General features: G+C 41.5%; 1 long non-coding RNA gene across 1 annotated transcript in view; it reads left to right on the top strand.

Moving 5' to 3' along the window:
* The window catches only part of LOC140682384 (uncharacterized), a 33,140-nt gene extending 16,094 nt beyond the window's left edge, over positions 1 to 17,046 (top strand). The window contains exon 2 of the long non-coding RNA XR_012054046.1: positions 8,062 to 17,046. This is a non-coding gene — a long non-coding RNA (uncharacterized lncRNA). The remainder of the gene's footprint in view (positions 1 to 8,061) is intronic.
* The last annotated feature ends 259 nt before the right edge of the window (positions 17,047 to 17,305 follow it).

Below are 17,305 nucleotides of genomic sequence, written 5' to 3'. Positions count from 1 at the left end.
AGAGGCATTCCCATTCCTTTCTTACCAAATACTTCATAGACTTGCTAAATTTTGCTAAATTAATACCTCTTCTTAAAAATGTAACATAACTGTGAATTTCCCCTGCTACTTGAAACCCATAATTTTTCAAGACAGACCCTTAACTGTGACAAGGTTGAGAATTCATTATGAATTTTGTGATAGACTCCAAACTGAGCTCTCAGGTTGAGTCTTGGTTTAACAGTTCCTCAACAAGAGAACTGTGTGAGAGCCTTGTGGGACAATGGGATGGCCTGTCTTCCTGATATTTGAACTTTCTGCCTTACCCCCAAGGAAAGACAGTATTCACCATATTTTGTGATCTTTTTAAGTTAGCAACTACTAATAAGGTCTTCTGTAATTTTGAGTTAAGTAACTGACTCTTTTAAGTTCAGAAGCTCTACACAAAGGGTCTATGCACCTACCTGTATATATTTCCCATTAAAAGGTCCCTAACTCTTAAAGAATTAGGTGGCAATTGAGTATTAACCTTAACAGTGGAAATACTGATACGAGATAAGACAGAAGGATAAGCCCTGGACACAGGTTAAGGAGTCCAACCATGAAGTCTCTAGAGCAGGTGTTGGGGAGCAGGTAGAGGAAACAAACAGGGGCATTTGGGGCATTTTTCTGGGCTCTGTCCCTGCCTCATAAAAATTCAAGTGGAAGATCCAGTGTTTGGATCCCCTCACAGCAGGCTGGTGAGAATCCAAGCGGTACAGCTAGTCCAGACACTGTTACGTGGACATATTTTCACACAGTCCTCATAGCTGATAGCTTTCTAGTCCTCTGGCCTGATAAAACCTCTAGGAAAACCCTCTGGAATTTAGACACGTTCATTTGTGGTAGTCACAGGAGTAACTTCTGGCCTGAATACTTGCAGCTGAGGTACTGTAGTTCTCTAAACGGAGGAGTAAATTATGTCCTACTCTTACCTGAAGACCTGAGGTATACCTTAAAATTGCACATTGATTTTGGGAACATGGATTCAAACGAGATGGAAAATCTCTGTCTTTGGAGGTTTCATCTTTTCAACCTGATGAAGCCCTGAGCAACCTGCTCTGGCCCTGTTCCAGGCAGGTGGTGAGACAAGAAACCTCCAAAGGTTCCTTCCAATGTAAATTTTTCTATGGTTTTATGACTTTATAACTCTTTTATTTGGGGATCTAAGGTTCTTTATCGTACTAGGAATTTTCCATTAAGGCCACTTCAGCTCATAAACACTGATGTAATGGATGTGCTACATGTGCCACACTGCTAGGGCCAGTAGTCCCAGCCCCAGACTTGCACAGAAGAACCACCTATTCCCTTTTAACAAGACATTGTAAAACATGTGAATACCTGCCTTCCAAATAGTGTTTGCCCTAGCAGCAGCAGCAATCTGATATGGTTTCAAAGCCCAGACAGCCTGGATCTGAAGAACCCTTTCCCAGAAAGGAATCTTTTACCAAGGAGTGATCTGAGCCAGTGTGGGGTCAGTGACCAGGCAGTCCTGCCAAGGCATGCTCCGCTTCGTAACACAGAATCCATGTGGGTCACACGTCCTGCTGGCTCATGCCACCACCCTGGCCACCGGCCCTCCTTCTGTCCATCACTCAGCAGCTCTTGGGCAGCCAGCACAGAGTGTACAGGAGGGACATGCAGAGGCTGTAAAAAAAAAAAAAATCCATCCTAAATATAACTCAGGAGACTCCTCACACCAAAGCTGGAAATAGCAGAGAAAACACCTCCCATGCTGGTTCAGAGGTGGCTGCACTGTGGGGAGGAACCTCTCCTTGAGCTACAGCTCCCAGTTGTCAGTTTGCATTTTGACTGAGCCACTTCAGGCTCTCGAAGCTGTGAGTGTTCCCTCAGAGGCACCACTCGTTTCCTAACGGTGTAACAAGGTGATCCCATCAGCCATTTAATGTTCGCAGTGAGCAGCGTGGGAAACAAGCATCACCATGTGCTTCCTCCCAGGGATGAGCTGTTGAGGTGGAAGGAGAAGGAGATGATACTAAAAGCCTGATGCAGAAGTCCTGGGAGGCAGGAAGAAAGGAGATGCAGACTGTTGTCCAATTTGTTTTACTGCATTTTTTGAGAAACAAGTGTATCTGCTCTCTAAAATTCAGAATCTGCTCTAAATAGAGAACAGGTGTAATCTTTAAATGTGTTTTCCAGTTCAACCTCATGGTGCCCAGGAGAAACACTATAGTTATTTTATAACTTACATAAGAGAAGACAGAGTGAGCAGGGGGGAGCATTGAGGAATCAGGGCAGGAGGCATATAAAAATTTGTATGTGGTTTACAAGGAAAAAGAATGCATTAAGAGAGTTGGGTTTTTTTTTTTCCTTCTTTTTAACCCCATAACAGATTAGGGTTAATATTACCAGCTATGGATCTTACCAGAGGAGTGAAAGAATGCATTCCTGAGCCCAAGGTTTTTTTATGTAGTTTCAGAAAATCTATCAATGTGTCAGGGTGTCTGATTATTCAGCCCCTGCCTTGGCGTCACACAACACAAATGAGTGCCACACAGCATGGATTGAAGATTCACAGAGAAAAAGCTGTTGGAGTTTGATAGTGTTTTGGATGTCAAAGAAATCTAAAAATACCAAATACAACTGACAAATACAGCCGACACATGTGCAGTGCTTTAGCAAGGCGAACATCTGGGACTATTTCAAATGCTCCTCTTTTGTGTTGCTTATTATGCTACCAGAGACCAGCAAAGTGCAAATAATAACTTAGCAGATTTTTGCACTGCTTCTAAGTTCAGCTACAAAGACATTAAAAACAATAATGAGGAAAATCAATATATGCCAGTTTACTGCCCCCATTTATTCTAGACTTAGAGGATACTTATATGTGCTCTGCTCCATCCCTCTCTAGTTTTCTGTATTAATTACTATATTGTGGATGTATATGCACATTTGAAATGTATACATCGATATTTCCCTTATGGTGTGATTTAACTGATATTTGCATACTCTTTAACTGAGTTTGCAAACTATAAATGAACTTCTTATGATGAGGTAGAAATAATAATCGTGTCACCTACCATTCAAAGACATGAGTTCTGTTGACACGATGCTTTTTATACTGTGATGTCAATGCAAAAAGTTTTCCTTTAAGTCAAAATCAGCAAAATAAGGATCTGGGTCCAAAATAAATAAAGCAGTTTTGCTCTTCCATGGAAGTAGCTTTGTTATAGACTTCAGTGAGATGAGGATTTCACTCAGGCATTTTGCTTTTGTTTATTGATTTATACTACACAGCGCTTTTTAAAATAAGACTACTTAAAGGAATAGCCACAACTGCATATCCCTGAGTGTCATGCATGCTTAACAGATTGGGACCAAAGGTATACTATCTGCACAAGGCTGCTTGTAAGTCGAGAAAAACAGCATCATTTTGGAGTCTTCTGGATCAAACAATAACTTTCCCAGATACATGCATATTAGAAGCTTTTATCAGAAAGGAAAAGGATTTTGTCAGGATGGAAGGGCAACAGGGGACAAAGGGTGTAAAATGGCAGCAGGCAAGGCCAGAGTCTGTTTTAGGGGACATGGAATTAATCCAAACTTTTTTTTTTTAAGCTATCTTTCAAACTATTCAGCTACACAGGGATGCTAACAGCTAACAGAATGGATATTTTCTTTGCATTGTGTGTTTCTGCACATCCTCAGTTGGGCAGTCAGCATGATCTCCTGGAAAATAAACTTATGGAAGCACACTCAGTGTAGCATAAGATCGGTACAAGTTCACACAGTGTTGGGCTGCAGGTACACACCGAGCTATGAAGGCCAGCCAAAGATCCACTGGATGGTCTCTGCTATCTGTTTCAACAAAGAAATTGCTTCAAACATCAGAGGGAGGAGGACAAGGGAAAAGCGTGGAAGAGTATCCTGTTTATCAAGAACTTTGACTTTCATATGGCCAGAAATGTTGTAAGGAATGCCATCATCTTGTAAAGTGAAAGTGAACCATATTGGGCAAAACCATACCAGAGAATACTGACCATATAAACTCACTGGCTTGTCTTTTGGCACATGGCAAAAGCCTGCTCATATGCATCTAGAATTTCCATTTTGAAAGATGTCCAGCCTCCCTGGACACCTTTGCCCTTCTGGACTGCCTCTCAAGGGGCTCTGATGACTGGCCATATATACTTGCTGGCTTGTCTTTTGGCAGGTGGGCACGGTCTGCTTGTACACCTCTAGGATTTCTCTCTTGAAAAATGTCCAGCCTCCCTGGACACCTTTGCCCTTCAGGACTGACTCTCAAGGCACTCTGACAACTGGCTTCCTAAAAACAGTCTGCTCTCCAGAAAAACAGGGTGACAGTTCTGCTGGCACCCCTCCTTATTCTCCAAGGAGTAAGGTCACTATCATTTTGTGATCGCTTTGCCCAAGGTAGCCTCTGACCATTAGAGCACCCACCAGGCCATCTCTGTTCCCAAAAAAGGTCCAGTGGGTGCCCCCTCACCATCTGTGTCAGAAAGTTATCTTCCACATACTCCAAGAGCCTCCTGGACTGTTTCCTCTCTGCAGTATTATATTTCCAAAAGATATCTGGCATGTGGAAGTCCCCCACAAGAACAAGGGCCAGTGATTGTGAGACTTCTCCCAGCTGCATACAGAGTATTCTATCTGCCTTAGCATCCTAACTGGATGGTCTCTATCAGACTCCCACCAGGATATGTGTCCTGTTGGCCTTCCCTCTGCCTCTCACCATAAAACACTCAACCATATTGTCACCATCACTAAGCTCCAGACGATCAAAACACTTCCATCTGACTGGGATGGACTTTCCAATGGTGTTTACCACCTATTTATTTAAGAATTTTAATTGGGTAGTCATCAAACAGTAACTGTTTGATGAAAAGTCGTGAATACACGAATAATAGTTTTTGCATGTTCATCCTTACCATGGTGTCTGTGGGTACCATTTACAATAGTTATTTTGCACCACAGCCACCAGCACCTATCAGCACCTATCAGAGCCACAGAACTCCTGCCATCAAAAATGAGGAGGCTCTGCAAAGCTGTTAGGACCAGCCACAAAGCATACATTGGGTATTGCACCTAAATGGTGGCCAGGGAGTCAACATTTTGCTTTCTCAGTCCCTTGCCCTAAAAGGAAAATAGAAATAAACAAACAACCTTTGACTTTCTCACCCCTTTGCCTCCAGTAAAGACATCAAAGTGTGATCAGCACAAAACTAAGCAACAAAGGAAATGGAATATTCTGGGATGAGCAGGTGTTCCACTTCCAGATAATCTTTAAAACCTCAACAGGGAGACTTACAGGCAGGCTGCATAACCTGAAGAATGGCCAGATCATAGGATTTGTAATTAGAGTGAGTACATGGTGCTTCCTCACTGGGGAAAAAAAAAGAGATGAGCAGCTGTCTCAGCAATATTGAAGTCAGTGAGGACTCCCAATGAAATCAGATACTCATCTGCAGAGAGAGCAAGTCCCACACATCCATCAGGCAGGCATGTGTCACAGCTAGTTGAAGAGAAATGGCTTCTAGAAAGTTAAGCTTCCTCTGAAACCTCAGTACATCTATTAATAAGGGAGAATGAAAAGAAGGCTAGAAAATAAACTAGCAATACAAGCAGGAGTCACCTGAGGCTGCACATGATTACTTCACTAAAGCACATTACATGCCTCTACAAGGAGAAAAATTCAAATAAATACTTTATTGCATTAGGTAATGGTAAAAATAACCTAGTGTAGCTTACATACTTATGTGTAACAATTTCAAGACTTGAACAATTATTTGAAACCTGATTCTGACTTTACACCTGTTCTATGTTGGATTAACTGCATTTATATTGAGATAAATTTCAATGGAGTTGTGCATACATCCATCAATTTAAACAGACAGAGATACTCCCAAGCTTTTGTCTAAGCTCTGAAAAAATACTAGGCCATGTCTGAAGAACTAGGGGTTCTAAGTTTTATCCTGCACTGTGCAAATATTATTTTACCGCTGCAAGGCAAAGTCTTCAAGATGCTCAGTAAAGAAGCCTGGGAGGCAGAATAATAAGCAACACTCTATTCAATAGATGCTGACCTGAGAGGTTTCAGAGATAGGGAACTTCACACAACTGGGTCTTTTCCCTCTGTTCTGCTGCTAGCACTATGCCTCTATCTATTTGCACAGAAGCTCAGCTTTGCTCTCACTCCAGGACCCCATCTGCCAGACGTAACCAGTCACCGCCACATCGGCAGCCATCCCTGGGAGGTGGCACGTACCTTTCCTCTGGCACTTCCCAGGTGAGACCTGCTGTTATCACCACTCAGCAAGCACGGAAGCAGCAAGAGGCACAGACCTCCCTTCTTGCCTCTCACGCCTTTTCTCTCCATGTTTACCAAAGTCTCATGGCCATTTTGAGCTCCTTTGCTGGCGCCTAAGTGGGTCCCACAATGTTCCGACAGCTGCATCCACCTTGTGAAGTCACAGCGTGGGCACCAGGGGCAGAGGTGCTAAGAGGTACTTAGGGCCACTGCTGGGTTTCCTTTGAAGCCGAGTGAGCAGCAAAGATGAAAAAATCAGCCCTCTGTTTTTTTAACCACAGAGAGCATTTATTGTGTCTGTGTTCCCGTAATGTTTCTAAACAATATTATGACCTGAAAGTGAAACAGAATTAAGCTGAATCTAATTTAAAAGTGCTTTAAAACCAGGTAATTGGCATAGCAGACTAGCAAAACTACGTGCCTGCAGGATGAGGTGCCTTTATTTCTCCTCAGTGGGGAAACAGGCTTCCACGGCAGTACCATGCCTCTTTCTTCCTCTCACAGTCAGGAGAAGCAGAGAAGTAATAGCATCAGGCAAATGTTATTCTTCCTCTGGCTTGGAACAGACAGTGCTTCCCAGGCAATTGAAATTGGTACCGTTCTGTAACAGTCAGATAGCAATTAATCTGCACTCCCTACACAGCTAGATCCAATGGGGCTTCCATCTGTCCACCCTAAAACTCATGGTAGGCTGGGATCTGTGGGGAGATAAGCCTTTCTCAATGTTCCTGCTGCACAGACAGCATGGCTGCAAAGCTTTGTGCAGCAAAGAGGGTGAATGGGCCTTTGTAGCCCAGCCCTGCCCTCCTCTGTCCTGGGAATGGAGGACTTTGTCAGCAGGATTATGCCAAAGGGCTTGGAATGCTCTCCCTTTTTATTGCATAATGTAGCTGTTTAGAAATGGGTGCAGGGATATAATCTAGGCCCAAAGGCAAAAAACTGCCAGCATTGCCAACGCATGTCCTGGGTGCAAATTCTTCCACCTGAAAAACAGGTGACAATACACTGAAACAAAAAAAACATCAGTGACAATTTATATCCTTCTTGAGAATGTCTACATTTGATTTGCAACCTAGTAATATTACTGCATCTCTGTAAGAGTTGTGAGAACAGGCTCAGGTCCAACAAAGGATTTACCCCACAGGTTAGCCATGGGGAAGCTCGGTGTTTCACCAAAGCCAGCAGCCCTGTGGGATGACCCATCTCATGGGGATTGTTTCTCCAAGGGTTGAGTGAGCCACACTTGTAAAGGTGATCTTCTCTCACTTGCCACAACTGTTTCAGATCAGAAACCTGATTTTCTTTGACTCGGGATAGGGAAAGTGGATCCTTCCCTTTCTTCTGCTTGAATCCAAGCTTCTACAATAAACTTTCCTTTCTTTCACTGATAGTTTTTGACCAGGTCAGTATTTTTGGTCTCAATTTGATAAGTTGCCATGGCTTGATAGCAGAATTTTTGCAGGGCTTTTTATTAGTAGTTCTTTTTAATGGTTTGAATTAATAATATGTTATGAATTTACAATGCATGTCACAAATTTTAGGCTTATGTGTTTCCAGGAGAACAAATGTTCTGAATTTCCCAGGCAGGCAGCTGTCATCTAACTCACAGGTCCACCCATGTAGTCCACCCTAGCAGCAGGCATAGTTACAATGCCCCAAAACAGCAGAATTTTTCTGTTAGCACAATGCAACCACTTTACTTCTAATGATCTTGTAATGCTGTGTTCTAATTGAATTTTTAATTTCTTTTATAGTATTCAATCCTGGAAACTGCTAAGTTATACGCTCAAAGAAGCTGCAAGATGAGCTTATAAAGTTTTCTACATTTGCCTGTTTGTTTTATAAAAAGAGTGTAAATTGACATATGTTCTTTGAACCAGTGCTTAGCAAGTGAAGTTGTTTGTGAATAAAAGTTTGTTGGTTTCATAATACACACAGAAATGCGTAACTGGGCTATTCAAGCAAACTTAAACTCCTACTTCAGGCTGATTGTTTGTGTTCCTTACTTCATCTGTAATTCATTGTAGGATATTCTACAAAATAAACTGGGCATATGTGAAGCTACAAAAGAATGCTATTAATATTTCATTAATAACTAAAAGACTCACTGCACAATTAAGAATTTTTAAAGTCACCTGTATGAAATATCATAAAGATACTTCATAGACAAGTTATCATGCCTGTGTTGATAGACTTTCTTACAGGAATGTTTTTTTGACAATAAAAGCACTTATTTCAGCTCTGGCTTTATCAGCATGGTACTCTTGCAAAATGAAAGGATGCAGAATCTTAACCTACAAGAAAAAGACAGGCTGAGAAGACAATGCGAAGTGAGAAGTTTGTAAAAAAAAATTGACTGAAAAAAAAGGCTTCTAGTGAGACATTGCAACGAAGGGGAACACCTACATGCATCAATTAAGTGAAGATTTGTTCCTTTGTCCAACAAGAAGAGGGCATATTACAGAAGCACACTGCATAGTCAGCTGAAGGAAATGCACTAGTTTGTCTTCTTCTGGATGAATAATTAACATGCAGTTAATTAAATGTATGCTAATGCATTCAAGTGAAGTTTTTAGCTACTCCTATATATGTTTTAGAAATTGAATGTGTGCAAAACAACTTATTTTGCAGGAAAAGGGTACTAGTTGAAAACATCAGCTGTGCTTAAATATAATGCCCATTATATGTTCTCATTCTGTGACTAGAGAAAACTTGTAGTTGCAGAAAGTGTATTACAAAAATTCTGTATTCTCCTTCACTGGGTTACATAAAAGTGAGCAGAATCCAATTGAAATTCAATTAAAAATGAGATAAAGCAGAAGCATAGACCTCGCTTATATATGGGACTTCCTCCAGCTTCATCCTTTGCATTGTCAAAACTCAAACAGACGGAGCAGAAGGAGTGCATTCAGTTCTGAAACTGAAGCCAGAACAACAAGCAGAAGATCCAGGCAATCTGCTGTGTTCCTCACAAGGAGAATTTACAAATAGTGGGAATGTTTTTAATTGTCCGTCTCTCACAAAAAGAAAGGGAAATAGCCTAATGACAACACAAAGTTTTAAAGTCAGACACATCTGGGAGTTTTGTGTTAATACTCTGTGTACAAACAACAGGTGTAAAAGTTCAAGCACCAAAAACTAATATACTATCAACTCAGGAGGGGAATTAAAAGGAGAATCAAACTGAAATACAGGGGCAGATCTACTTCTGTCAGTGTTGAGTGATGCGGTATGGGTTGTATCAGCCCTTCTTGTTCACCTTTCTTCCCCATCCCCTCCAAGGCACACGTTTACCTGTGGCCTGAACAGATATTGTCCATTTGATATGTGTAGTTAATGGACACATTAACTGCACTGCATGCATGCTTTCACTGTGTGTGTTTCATCAGGCAGGAGTGAAGCTCTCTGTCTTCCTGCAAAGGTGGGCCAGGCTTTAAAATTTTACAGAACAAAGTGCCTATCTGAAATCTGATTCAGTAGTCCATGGCGCCTATAAAATGTCCTCTCTTCCCTGCTGGCAGCCAATGCAATTCCTCTTCTTCTTACCAAGTGTAACCCAATTAACCCAAAGCAGCATTATCTGTGGGGATAGGGCAAGTTTCTACCATTTGCAGAGGTGATGGATGCTGTGCATCCATCTCATGTGGTGATGCAGCTGTGCTCAAAACAAGCCTCCGTGTCGCAAGCAGGCTCCAAGGCACTCCACAGCATCAGAAACATGGATAATGACTGAATTTTGATATGACTGTGGCACTTATCAAGGAATGGGGAAACAAACTTCCCCCCAAACCCTATTCTGGGTATTTATTTTGTCACAGCTATGTTCACATACAATCCACGTGATTCCTGTCTGCTGTGGCACGGGGCAAAGCATATGCAGCTTGCACACATGTGACCTTTTGTGCCTAAGCAAATGCATATTGCAGAGGGAGCAGCTATAAAACCTATATATTTAAATGTGAATATTATAATATTGTCTTCATAATTATCATTCCCCTTGCTAGTTTCCAAGATGCTCTGGGAGGATCAAAACACAGCTGCTTCCCTACTGAGAATTTTCACACTTATCCCAGCCCCAGGTTTGTTTCCATCCCGGCCAACAGACGGCTCGGAGCTGCTGGTCCCCGGGCATGGCAGAGCTACGACTGTTGACTGTTACTTTCGAAAGAAGGCTAAAAACTGACAGGCTGTTTGAATACAACTAAGGAGGGAAAAGGGAAAGGACTTTGCTCAATCCAAATGGTGGTCTTGCAAATCTTGACTGTTTTCCTTTAAGCCAACTAGAGATTTTTTTTCCTTGTGTCTACAAGAACATCAGCATTTGAAACACCAATGTGGGCTTAAGGAGAAAATGGATTTTCACCATATGAACTGTATGCATAATTTCCAGATAGGAAATGGCATGTTACTTTATTCACATACATTCACATTCATTTATTCACATGAAAAATAGTTCATATTCTCAGCTATGATTGACATAAGGTATGAAGAGGATTTCTTCTGTAAAAAAGCAAACAAATTATGAGGAGTAGGAAGCAATAAGGTTGTTTATTAACACTCTTCTATCTTCACCCTCCTGCCCACCCCATCACCCGTGAGATGGCATTCCAAATCCTTGACACAAAATGATAATATGTAATATCAACCATACGTTCTCTGCCATTCCCATCTGAACCTCCAGCACTGCAAATGTAGTCATCTTCTTTCCACAGCGGGAAATAGCAACATTCAGACTTGTGCATTACCTTTATTTGGCACTCAAACCCCTGTGAAGTAGAAATTTTACCATTTAGCACCATCCCAGCCTCACAAAATACAGCCTTTCAAAGGATAAAGATAAGCCTATGGTGTCTGAACAGATTCAAGATGCTTTACTAGCATTCTCACAAGGCTCCTGTTTGATTTGCATGATTATTCGGGTGATGGAGGTTAACTACCCTGAGCAATGGGAGGAAATCAAGCCATGATCTTACATGCACAAATATGCATAGATTGAGGGGTTTTATTTCATTTCCAGCAAGATTACTGGCAATGCCTATAGTAACGCCTATTTTGTTAATTTTAGCTTTTATTACAGCCATCTCCAGGAAACAGCAACATTCCCAGAGATAATCCTTGAGCAGAAAAGAAAGCACATTCACGGAATACATTTCTTCTTGCAAATTATTTACCCGAGGCAAAAATGTTTATCAGCCTTTCTAATTTGGTGGCATAGTACAGCCCCTGGTGCATGGTGAGCTCAACAATTAACTGGTTTCACTGATGTTAAAAAAAAAAAAACGATACAAACAGTGCTGAACACAAAGGTAGTTTTCCACCATTTACATCAAGGGACAGCATTGTGCTTGTTTCCCTTGCGCAAGTTCTGGCACTGAATGAAACAAGACTGATTTTTTTCCCCATGGTTTGTGTCAGAAATCAGGAAAATGAAATTTAATGAAAAATTTTGTGAAAGCAAAACTTAGTAGTATGTTACAAAGATCTCAAAGTTTATAAATAACAGCAGGTAACTTCAAAGAATATCAGGTAGCTGTGCTGGACTCAGTGAATTCCCTATCACAGCAAGGCAAGAGGAGGAGGAGGAGCGATATCTGATCCTTCAAGGTTCAGTAAATGTGGAGCAATTGTAATTAATCTTAAGTGACTCGTGATGCAGTATCACTGTGGCACAGGACTGATGACAAGGAGGTGTTCTCAGGAGACAGAAGTTAGTAATTTGGTGCCTCGTGGACAGTGTTCAGAGACATGAGAGAAGTCTGACTTAGCAAATGTCAGGGTGCATCTAGAATGACCAGAGGTGAGCCAATGTCCTGACGGGGACACAGAGGACAGGATTCCCTCCTGCCTGTTTACTGGCAATAGACACAAAGCCCTTTCCCTGGCCTGCCAGTTAGGGAAAGCTCCTCTCCAGCCAGCACTATCCCTTCCTCTTTGTTGTATAGATTTTTAAATAAACATATCAAATTAAAAAAGAACTGTTCACATGTTTATGGAGCTTGCTAGAAAATTTGCAAAGGTCTGTGCCAGTTGGGTCACTTCTGTGTGGATGCTTATGGCACTAACGGCACATGAGGTGTGTCCTCAAGCATGAAGCTTCCCAAAGGGATTGAGAAAACATCGGATTGAGAGAGTGGGTTCAGCACTATGTGGGAGCAGCCTGAGATTGAAATGGCAATTAAGAGGTATTGTCCTGCAATGGGAGACACTGGGATTAGGCGGCTCATTTCCCCAGAAGATTTTCCTTCCTCTCCAAAAACTGAAAATTTTTTTGAGGGTAATGTGTGATGCTTGGTAGAACTTAGTTAATTAAAGTTGGCCAGAAGCCAGGCCATCTAGCTCTGTGGTTGTTTCTCCTTTTTTTGGTTGAGGAACATTGGACTGGTTCAATACTTCCAGTGAGGGAGTACTGACACACATGCCAGGTGCTTGGGAGGTGCTGTTTGCAACAAGGCTCTTCCCAGTCTGAAATGGATCATGAAAAGATTGAGTGGTGTGGGGAATCACTGAGCCACTGAACATAACCCCTTTTGGAATAAATGCTCTCTATTACTGACAGTCCTTATTGGTGTTCTGGCTGTTTACCTGTGTGGATGAGAGTGACCCAATTCTGCCTTCAAACAGCTTTGAGAGTAAAGTGTGGTGTGGTGTGGTGTGGTGTGGTGTGGTGTGGTGTGGTGTGGTGTGGTGTGGTGTGGTGTGGTGTGGTGTGGTGTGGTGTGGTGTGGTGTGGTAGCATGACAGAATGGGTTTAGAGAGGAAGGGCAGAGAGAAATCAACAAGACGCTCTATTAGTCATTAAAAAAACATATGTATGTAATATATATACATGTATGTGTATATATATCTATGTATATATGTATGTATATGAATATGTCTGATCTATACATAATGTGTACAAAGAGTTATGTAATTTAGCTGTTTAACTTTCACTTCCTTTCCCAGAAACTGTTTGTTTCTCCGGGGGGCAGGGCCTCATTGCATGTGAAGTGTCTTTTCTAGCTCAGAGAGAAACACTTCTTCTGCTGAAGTCAGTGTCCTTAAACTCAGGGCCTGCTCGTGGTGAACTGTCACCCAGAAGTTTTAGGTGACTGCTGTTGACTCTCATGTGCCTGTGGCAGCTATGACAATCAGCCGCAAAGGTACCTGTACTCCAGCTGGATCTGAAGTGATGTAAGTCAAATCATTAAAACCAATTAAAACAAATAACCAAGCACACAGAAGAATGCACTCAGCCTAAGATGCTACAGTAGACCAAAGCATCTGTGCACCCAGCTGTTTGGTGTACAAAGCAGATGTGACAAGATGTTTGGACCTGGTGTTGTTTATGTATCAGGAGATTTGGGCTGGATGGATTCACAGGCTATAACAAATTTATCCTGGCTTGTTCTTTTGCTACAGCCTATTCCAGGGGACAGACACGTGGCATACGGAAAACCCAGTGTGTCAGGAACACTGAAATCTTGTATATTTGCTGGCGGGTCTCTACAAAAGCCAGATCAGGCAATAAAAGCTCTTTTTTGGAACTTCTAATTCTTAAAAAATATGGGTTTTTAACTCTTGTTGAGAGTATGTTCAGTAATATGGAATATAGCAAATTTATTCTTGGTGTCCTTTCACAATTGTTATTCAATAAAATTCCAACAAGCTTATTGTAATGTGTTCTGACGCATAGGATTTTATAGAGTGGATCTCCTAATATTTAGAATTTCAATTCAAGCACCAGTTTTGGAGTCAAATGCTTTGTGAGAATCTCATTCTTCCTGCAACTTCTTACCCCCAGAGTTTCGATCTCTTCTGGTTGCAGAGAAAAGCCCGGAAACATAACCAATATTAAGTCTCAAACACCAGACGGCAAACAGAAATATACCAAAAAAAATTTTTTTTTTTTTCATTCTCCTGATTTTTTAACAGTTAGAGTTGGCAATATTGCAACTGGAATTTGCTTTGAATGAAGACTAAGGGCTGAATGCCAGCTTACTCTCTCTGTCTCTCTCTGAAGAAAAGCAATGCTTTTAGATGCCTGGAAACGAAGGGCCTTGATTCACGACTTTCTTCTATGGCAGCTCATGCTGCCTTTACTCTGCTTATAAACCTAGATTCTAATATTCATGTATATTCCAAGCTGTGTCCAAACCCAAACACTACAAATTGTCTTTTTCTTTAGAACATGATACGCTCAGGTAGAAAATGCTTTGATTTCTGTGATATGTGAAACCTGGATCTATTTTAAATAAGTCCATCTCTACCTAAAACCCATCTCTGAAACTCCTAAACAGAGTACGTCAAATAATCTGAGAATTTTTTTAAATCATGTTTTTACTGTCTTGTTTCTTCTGCAATTTTTTTCCACAAGAAATACTGTGAATTTAAAAAGTACTGATTATACTCTCCGAGTAATATGGCTTCTGAATTCACATGCCTGGACTTTATTGCTTCCTCAAAGCCACTAAATACTGGAATTCAATAGAAAAGGAAAAATTGGTTCAACTTGGAATTATGGCAAAAATGGAAATTCTGGGAAAATGTCAGTAATTTTAGTCAATGCAGTCTTTTCTACCCAAAATTTCCAGACTGTTGGTTTGCCTACCATTAATGTAACCTTCTCTTTTTGGATTGAAAGAGGGTAATTTTTCATTATTATTAACTCTTTTTAGTTAATAAGAGATTAGTATGAGGGAAAAAAGCCTTACATCTCTCCCATACCACCTCAAATCCTTTGTGTACCTAAATATGCCAAAGCCCCAAGAGTGAACTGTTTGTGTATATATTCCTGTACTGCCAGCAATGTTTCTGACACTGGTCGAACAGCATGGGCTCACAACTTACAAAAAGTATTTAGCACAGCTTTCAGGTCTGTGGCTCAGTTTTGGGGCTCTGGACCTCAGTGTGCTCTGGCAAACCATAATGAACATTTTGAACTGTACAGATGGAAGGCTCTTCTTACAACAAAGGATGTTGTTGACAAGGTGACAAGTTTGATTGGCCACATGAAATGGAACTGGTGCTACAGGTTTTGAGTATTGTCTCCTGAAAAGTCACGCATTAAGCCACAATATACTCATATATAGATTGAATGCATCAAAGAATCAATGGGGAAGGCAGTAAAACATATGCTCTGAAGGCTCAAGTTTGACTGAAATGATCCATATTGTCCTGGTGCTCTTCTCCATAGTGAATAACATAGGGGACTGCTTGTCTTGCCTCAGAAAGGTTCTTCACTGTAGCAACAGGTAAATAATCCAAATTTGCCCTGATCTGATGCATTTCCCGGCACAATCCACCCCAGCAGTCCTGCAGCAGCACTCTCACACAAGCAATGCATGGCAGGGGACAGAAGCTGGCCACTGCTGTTCTCAGAACTGTCTCACCCATTGACTTTCCCTGGCAAGCACAAGGTTCCTGCAGCAGCAGTGTGTTACCTCAGCTGCCAGTGTCTTCTGTCACTGAAATATTTTCCATCAAAGGGAAACCTCTGTGAAGCAGCAGAGCACAAGGGCTGGCTGTCAGCTTAAACTCTTGTAATGCTTAACCCGTTGCCTCCCCTCCACAGTGACTCTTCAGATTAAAAAGATTCTCTTTGCTTTTGATTAGTCTCCTCCTGACACAGTCTAGTGCAAATATTTGATATAGTAGAAAATCAGATATATTGTCAGCAGGCAGCTGAGGCCCTCTTATGTGTCTATTTTCTTTTTCAGTAATCTGCCTGCCATTTCTGGCCACAGAGTAAGTTCAGTACTACTATAAATTGCAAAGTTTGCTGCGGTTTGCTGGGGAGAAATAGAAAATTGTATCACACAGAGTAGTGAGAGGATGCCACTGAAGCTTCCTGATCTCTGCAGGCTCCTTCACACCCACCCTTTCCCTTGTGGAGAACAGACAGAAAAACACCCATTCATACATGCATAAACATACCATGTCTTTGCATACACTACAAAAATTTGCCTGGGCACGGCAGTAAAAACATTGGAGAAACTACTTTTGAGGAAGACAGAGGAGGATTATGCCAGTGCACCTGAAGCAAAGTTGTTGCTACTTGTAACTGGTGGAAGCAAACACTAACGGGTCTTTTAATTAGACATGTTTTTGTTGTCCTCGTTCCTTATCAGTTCAACATAACCAATGGATTTACCTTGAAAATACAGATGAGCTCACCTCTGCTCCTGATATGCACATCCACTGGCCGTGTGGCGCTGGTGAGCCATGTGCACATCACATGCTGGTGGCATGACAAAGGCAAGATGGGTTCTGCCTCCAAAAGCATGCTTACATATGCTCTTTCTCGTGCAATTTTAGCCGTCATGTGGCACAGGGTATCAGAGACGCTGCACGTGGGACAGATTGTTTACAATTACATGCCCAGCAAAGGGCCAGAAGTTATAACAAAAAAATTTGAATGTGATTTCTCATCTCAAGAAGCCAGATCAGCAGTTACTCTTGCTACTGTGCCCCACTAGCAGGAGCCATGAGACAGCAAGAGAGCCCCACAGACACCACACACTGAGCCAGCCTGGGGTGGCCCATAGGTCCAGAATCCATTTTATTGTATAAGAGTAATTTAAAGCCTAGCAGGAACAGAAGGGGACTGAAAAAGACAAGCTTTTTATAACACAGTTTTTAATAGAAGGTATACAGTTATGTGGTGTTTCGTTGGGTGGGTTTTTAAACAATCTTCCTTTTCCTGGCAGTTAGTTTCAGGTTTTAGTCTCCAAACCATTAAAAAAAAAAAAAAAAAAAAAAAAGCATCATCTAGCACAGAAGAATAATTTCCCATAGAAAGAACCCCACATAAGGCAATATCATTAGGCTGACACGTTTTTAAATAAAGGCCTCTAAAGGCAGGTATGTAGATTCATTAGATTCATTCATGTTTAGTCACCTAAGTAAATGGATTAACCCACAGAGCATTAAGCATGTGCAGTTCCCACTGTGTCTGAACACCTGTCCATGCCTTAGTGAGGATTTCACTACTCAGTTCTGGAAGCACAGATGTGAAATTAG

The sequence above is a fragment of the Taeniopygia guttata genome, chromosome 2 (genome assembly GCF_048771995.1).
Source record: "Taeniopygia guttata chromosome 2, bTaeGut7.mat, whole genome shotgun sequence".
NCBI classification, from domain to species: Eukaryota; Metazoa; Chordata; class Aves; order Passeriformes; family Estrildidae; genus Taeniopygia; species Taeniopygia guttata.
The sequence above is the reverse complement of the archived record's forward strand: the minus strand, read 5'-3'. Positions and strand labels throughout refer to the sequence as shown.